Source organism: Lepus europaeus, chromosome 12, assembly GCF_033115175.1.
Source record: "Lepus europaeus isolate LE1 chromosome 12, mLepTim1.pri, whole genome shotgun sequence".
Classification (NCBI taxonomy): domain Eukaryota; kingdom Metazoa; phylum Chordata; class Mammalia; order Lagomorpha; family Leporidae; genus Lepus; species Lepus europaeus.
The window spans coordinates 96,132,040-96,138,374 of NC_084838.1; the positions used below are offsets into that span (position 1 = coordinate 96,132,040).

The 6,335-nt window shown below is 43.7% G+C and overlaps 1 pseudogene; it reads left to right on the top strand.

Moving 5' to 3' along the window:
• The first annotated feature begins 266 nt into the window (after window positions 1-266).
• Window positions 267-1,968, top strand: LOC133771066 (syncytin-1-like; annotated as a pseudogene).
• The last annotated feature ends 4,367 nt before the right edge of the window (window positions 1,969-6,335 follow it).

Here is a 6,335-nt window from a genome sequence, read left to right on the forward strand (position 1 = left end):
GACCGGCTCGGAACTGCCCACCCGAGACATCGGCATCGGTTGACGCTGCGGAGTGAAGACGGCGCAAGGAATGAAAAGACCCGGCTGGACGGCCCTGTTAATCATCGTGGGACTTCGCATTATCACTGGTTTGCTAGCTATCATAGCCATCCCTGTATCACACCTTCTGTCTATTCTTACCCACCCCAGATCCAACCAAACAGCCTGAGGGTCCAGAGTCAAGCCCCTCTAAATGGCCTTGACAAGGGATCCTAATTGCTTAAACCATGTTTCCCTTCATTGCCTCCCTGATGCTGGTAATTCACACCACCCACTGGGCTCCACCAGTCTTCGCAGGGATGGACGACCCTCAGGCCATCCAAAAGTTCCTTCAACAGCATAACCCTTGTCTTTGCTCCGGGGGCATAATAATATCCTTCCCACGGACATCAACCTCCTATGGAACCCGCGTCCTCAATCGCAAGCCGCATTTTACACACGACTGCGGGGATAAAACTGCATATCGGGCCGCCACGGATTCCAAATGGCGCTGTATTCTGAAACCTAAACTAGACTCTTCCCGCCCTGGGGATCAATGCCCGTCAGAGTGCAATAGTACTATCCATTACTCCGTGCACTCCTCCTGTTACACTCAGTATCAAACCTGTAGAAAGGGGGATCAGCATTTATTGTTTGCCACTATAACAGATTATGGGGGAGCATTTGGAGGAGGCCTCAGCTCTCCTCCCTGTCCCCCTGAGGGACAAATTGCCTGCTGGTACCCATAGTCCCTGTGGGAGTGTCTGATAGGGGAGGCCCTCAGGATACCCTTACACAATTAAAAACACAAAAAAACACTTAACACCCTATTTGAGAGCCTTTACCTTTCCCTTCAATACCACCCTCTGGCTAAAGTTCATTCTAGAGGAAACGAAGGCTTAGATGCCAATACCATAGATATCCTTACCAATACCCACAAATTACTTAATTCCTCTGCCCCAGACCTTGCAAAGGACTGCTGGCTCTGCTTACGCCAGGGACACCCCCTTCCTCTTGCTATTTTCCTGCCGCTTAATGATACCCTTAGTTTTAATACTTCCTTTGGTTGCTCCCCTATACGGTCTTTCCCTGTTCTTCCTGTTCCAAGGGCTATCACTTGTCTTTATAAGCCTCCTAACAATGATTCCTTTGATATTGATGTGGGCCTTGCACCCTTCTGTACAGATAATATAACAGTAGATTACCCTCTTTATGCCCCTAACTCCACTGTTTTTGTATGTAGGGATAATTTAGCTTATACCATTTTACCAACGAATTGGACTGGTAGTTGCATGCATGCTATACTTCTTCCTGATGTAGAGGTTATTGATGGATATACCCCTGTTCCTATCCTCTCCCTTGATTATATCGCAGGGAGACACATTGGGATTTCCACAGCTGTGGTTACAGGATCCACAGGGCTAGGGATTGTGGTCCAAAAATATAGAGAATTGTCCCAACAACTTATTAATGATGTACAAACCCTATCCACCACCATTCAGGACCTTCAAGATCAAATTGATTCCCTAGCAGAAGTGGTTTTACAAAATCATAGAGGCTTAGACTTGCTTAACTACTGAACAGGGAGGTATTTGCTTGGCTTTACAGGAAAAATATTGTTTTTATACTAACAAATCTGGCATTGTTCGCGATAAAATCAAGACACTTCAAGAAGATCTGGAGCGTTGTCGACGTGCCATGGCTGAAAATCCCTTTTGGATGGGATGGAATGGACTGCTTCCCTATTTGCTACCACTTTTAGGCCCCACTGCTGGTTTGCTTGTTATACTATCTGTAGGTCCTTGTCTTTTCAATAAGCTGATGACTTTTATCAAACAGCAAGTAGATAATTTGGCAGCCAGACCAATTCAAATACATTACCAAAGTCTGGCCATGGAAGATCCCCTGGACAACGTTATCTCTCTCTGGCCGGTGAGGTCTGGCCAGTGAGGTCGCGGTCCCTCCAACAACTGACTCTCCCCCGTCTGCCGCTGCCCCAGTTGGGAGCCCAGGAAGGGTCCCAGGCCTATCAATAAGACCGGAAGCCCAGGAAGGGCCCCAGGCCTATCAATAAGACGAGCAGTAAGCCAATGACGGGCACCTTCCCGGAACCTCACCCACCTAAGACAGGAGTCCTTGGGGACTGGCAAGGATATCCAATGACGGGTAAGAGGTGCTGGAGCTCCGGGTCGATTCCTAAGACAGGCACTGCTCGCTCATCACGCTTGGCCTAACCGGTAGCCATTTCTACTTAATTAATAAAAAAGGGGGAGATGTCAGGGACCACGTAGCATGTGGCCTCTTAGTGGAAAACTACTGAGGCAGGGCTAAACAGCCCAGGCCGGAGAGTACCGACAATGCAACCTCATGTCTTAAGACCTTGTAACCTTTCGCCTACTTGCACAAGCATTGCAGCTACAAGATAAGCTCCCCTTCCTTCGCCTGCCCAACATCCTGCCCTCCCAAACGCCCCTCCTTCCCCCGCCCGACACCCTGCCTTCATGATATATAAGTGTGTGGTTGAAAAATAAAATGTGCAGATTGATCAGAACTCTTGTATTGCTCCCACCTTTGTGTCTCCTGTCCCTTTCATTCCCCATTCTAGGTACTTAGCCCTAGTTGATGTCCTGCGGGACGGGACAATAAACCTCTGCTTTTGCATCCTCCACTGTGCCTTGTGCATTGATTGGGAAATTCGGACACAACATTACCACTGTTTTTGTGCTTTTTCCTTGGCTAAGTATACTACTGGACATGGCTGAAACAGAGGTTTTATCTTCATGCAAGAGAAAATTTAGATATGAGATAAAGTAGCAAGGTTTAATGGGGTAAGGCATCCATCAGAGTAGATGGGCACCCCTCCTGAGAGAGAATGAGAATCCAGTCATTTAGACTGTGGTAAGCAGAGAGAAAGAGGTCTTCCATCCAATGGTTTACTCTCTAGATGGCCGCGATGGCCGGAGCTGCGCTGATCCGAAGCCAGGAGCCAGGAGCTTCTTCCAGGTCTCCCATGTGGGTGCAGGGGCCCAAGAACTTGGGCCATCTTCTACTGCTTTCCCAGGCCATAGCAGAGAGCTGGCTCGGAAGTGGAGCAGCCGGGTCTTGAACCGGCACGCATATGGGATGCTGGCACCGCAGGCCATGGTGTTAACCCACTGAGCCACAGCACTAGCCCCTGTTTAATACTTTTCATTCTGTGGTCAGCGGCAACTTGTCAATGGCATAGCAGTCAAACTCCCTTCTCCAGTGGGTGTTCTCCAAGGGTATTTAAGCTGGCTCCAGAGCCATAACATCTTGGGTCACTGGGAGTGGATGATTTGTGGATCTATTTTTGTGGCTATGGATACCTTTTAGCATTGTCATCTTGGTCTTCAGAACTTTTACATTAGCTTCAGTCTTAGGAGGGGCAGGAGCTTCTTTCTTCACCTTCAGCACCACCTTGGTGGAAATTGTTTTTAACTGCAGGTATCTCAGTGTGAGATATATCACGATGTAATTCATTTGCATTTCGCTAATGGCTGATGTTATTGATGATCTTTTTATGTACTTGTAGACCATCAGTATATTTTGTTTGGAGAAAAGTCCATTCAAGTCATTGCTCATTTTTGAGTTGGATTGCATGTTTTGTTGTTGAGGTATACAAATCCTTTATTTTGGATATTAGATTCCTATCAGATGTATGATTCACAAAACTTTCCTCCATTTTTTTGGGTTTTCTTTCTTCTTTATTAAAAAACAAAAAAACCAATCCTGCTGCTATGCAGAGTGCACAATAGCATGAAGCTAGAACTGGGAGCAGAACTGGGACTTGAGCTCTGAGATGGGATGTGGAAATCCCACAGCATCTTAACTAATGTTAAAAATGTCCAACCCCTCTGCTTTCTTGATGCTGTTCTTTTTTGCACAAATGTTTTAATGTTTATGAAGTCTAATTTATAACAACTTGTTGTTATTATGTTCTTGGTACAAAACCTAAGAAATAATTGCCAAACCCAAGGTCAAAAATTCACTTCTATGCTTTTTTCTAAGAGTTTTGTAGTTTTAACACTTATATTATTGGTCTGATAGCCTCACTTTTTTGCACGTGGATGTAGAATTGTCCCAGCACCACTCATTGAAGAGACTCTTCATTCCCCATTGAGTGTTCCTGACACCAGTGACAAAAATCAGTTGAACTACATGTATGGGGTTATTTTTGACTTCTCAAATCTATTTCATGGATCTGTATATCTAGCCTTATGCCAGCAACATGTAGTTTTGATTACTATAGCTTTGTATATATACATTTTAAGATTTATTTATTTGAAAGGCAGAGTTCAAAGAGAGAGAAGAGAAACAGAGAAAAAGAGAGATCTTCTTTCTGTTGGTTAACACCCCAGATAATCGCAATAGCCAGGACTGAACCAAGCTGAAGCCAGGAGCCAGGAGCTTCTTCTGGGCCTTTTATGTGGATGCAGGGGCCCAGGCACTTGCGCCATCCTCTACTGCTTCCCCAGGTACATCAGCAGCCAGGACTCCAACTGGCATCATATGGGATGCCAGCACTCTAGGCTAGGGCTTTAACCTAATGATCCTCAGCACCAGCTCCATGTATTAAATTTTGAAATTGGGAAGTATGAATGTTCCTACTTTTATTTCTGATTTTAATAGTTTGAGTCTTTTTTTTTCCTTAGTGCTAACTTAAAGGTTTCTAAGTTCTGTTGGCTTTTTCAAAGAACCAACTGTCTGTTTTGCTGAATTTCCTTTAATGTACTGCTTTAACTACATCCATATATGTCAGTATGTTATTTTCATTCATAGAGTGTTTTCTGGGACAGACATTTGGTGCAGTGGTTGACACCACATGGGACGCCCACATTCATACTGAAATTCCCAAGTTTGAGTCCCAGCTCCACTTCAGTGTCAGTCTCCCACTAACATACATCCTTGGAGGAAGCAGGTGATGGCTGAAGTGCTTGGGCCTCTGCCATTCACAAGGGAGACTTGGATTGGATTTCTGTCTCCAGGCTTTGACCTGGTCAGTCTTGACTGCTGTAAGCATTTGGAGAGTGAACCAGCAGATGAAAGATACCTCTCTCTGCCTTTAAAATAAATAAAAATAAATTTGACAGAATAAAAGTATTCTCTAGTGTTCCTTGTGATTTTTTAAAAAAATTTTATTTAATTTTCACATATTTATGAATTATTGCTCTTATTGACCTCTGTATTCATTATAATTGTGATAGATACTTTGTATAACTTTTAAAATTCATTTAGAGTTGTGATGTGGCCTAACAAATGTCTCTCTTAGAGAATATTTCATGTGCAACTTGATTGAGAACCATGCTTCCTCTGCTGTTGTTGGGTAGCATGTTCTATATAGATGCTAACTGGTTTACAATGTAATTAAAACTATTCCCTTTTTGATCTTCTGTCTAGCTGTTTTACCCATTATTAAAAGTGGTGGTAGGGGGTGGATATTTGGCCCAACAGTTAACATACTGTTGTAATGCCTGCATCTCATATTGGGGAGCTTGGGTTCAAATACTGGTTCTGCTTCCTACTAATGCGCACCCTTGAGGCAGCCTCAAGTATTTGAGTCCCTTCCGACCATGTGGGAGACCCCCATGGAGTTCCTGGCTCCTGGCTTTGACCTCACGCAGCAGTGGTTGTTAGAACATTTGGGGAGTGAACCAGTGGTTGGAACATTTTTGTCTCCCTTTCAAATTAAAAACAATTTTTTTAAAGTGAAAAAAGTCATATTAAAAAAAGTGGCATGTTGAGGTCTATTAAGAGCTATCAAAGTGGCTTGCTATTATAATTTGTAGCTTTCAAATGTAATTGTTGTGATCCCTCCCTTCCTTTCCACCATATAACCAGCACTCTGATATGGGATACCAGTGCTGCAGGCAGTGGCGTTTAACCCACTGCATCATGACGGCCAGTAGCTGGTTCTAGTGAGGACTCAGAGACTGATGCATTGAGTTGGGGAATTTAATTTAGTACACCTGAATACCATACAGGAGAGCACTAAATTTTATTGATGAAGTATGCTAAAGCTAAGTTACAGACTGGCATCTCAACACTTCAGATTTCCAAAAAATATTTCTTAAAAATGTAGCCTCATCACTTCTGCCATTTGAAGGACTGAATTATTAAGAATTTGTTCATTGGAGACTGACATGCTGTGGATAAGAAACCAAATGAGGATAGGACATACTCATTTAGTCCCAATACTCCTGATGCCAAACTTGCAAACAGTCAAATTTATCAAGCTGCAATATTGTTTTCAGATTTCTTTTCACAAGCCAGATCAGCTAGTTTTTTAGTTTACTAAT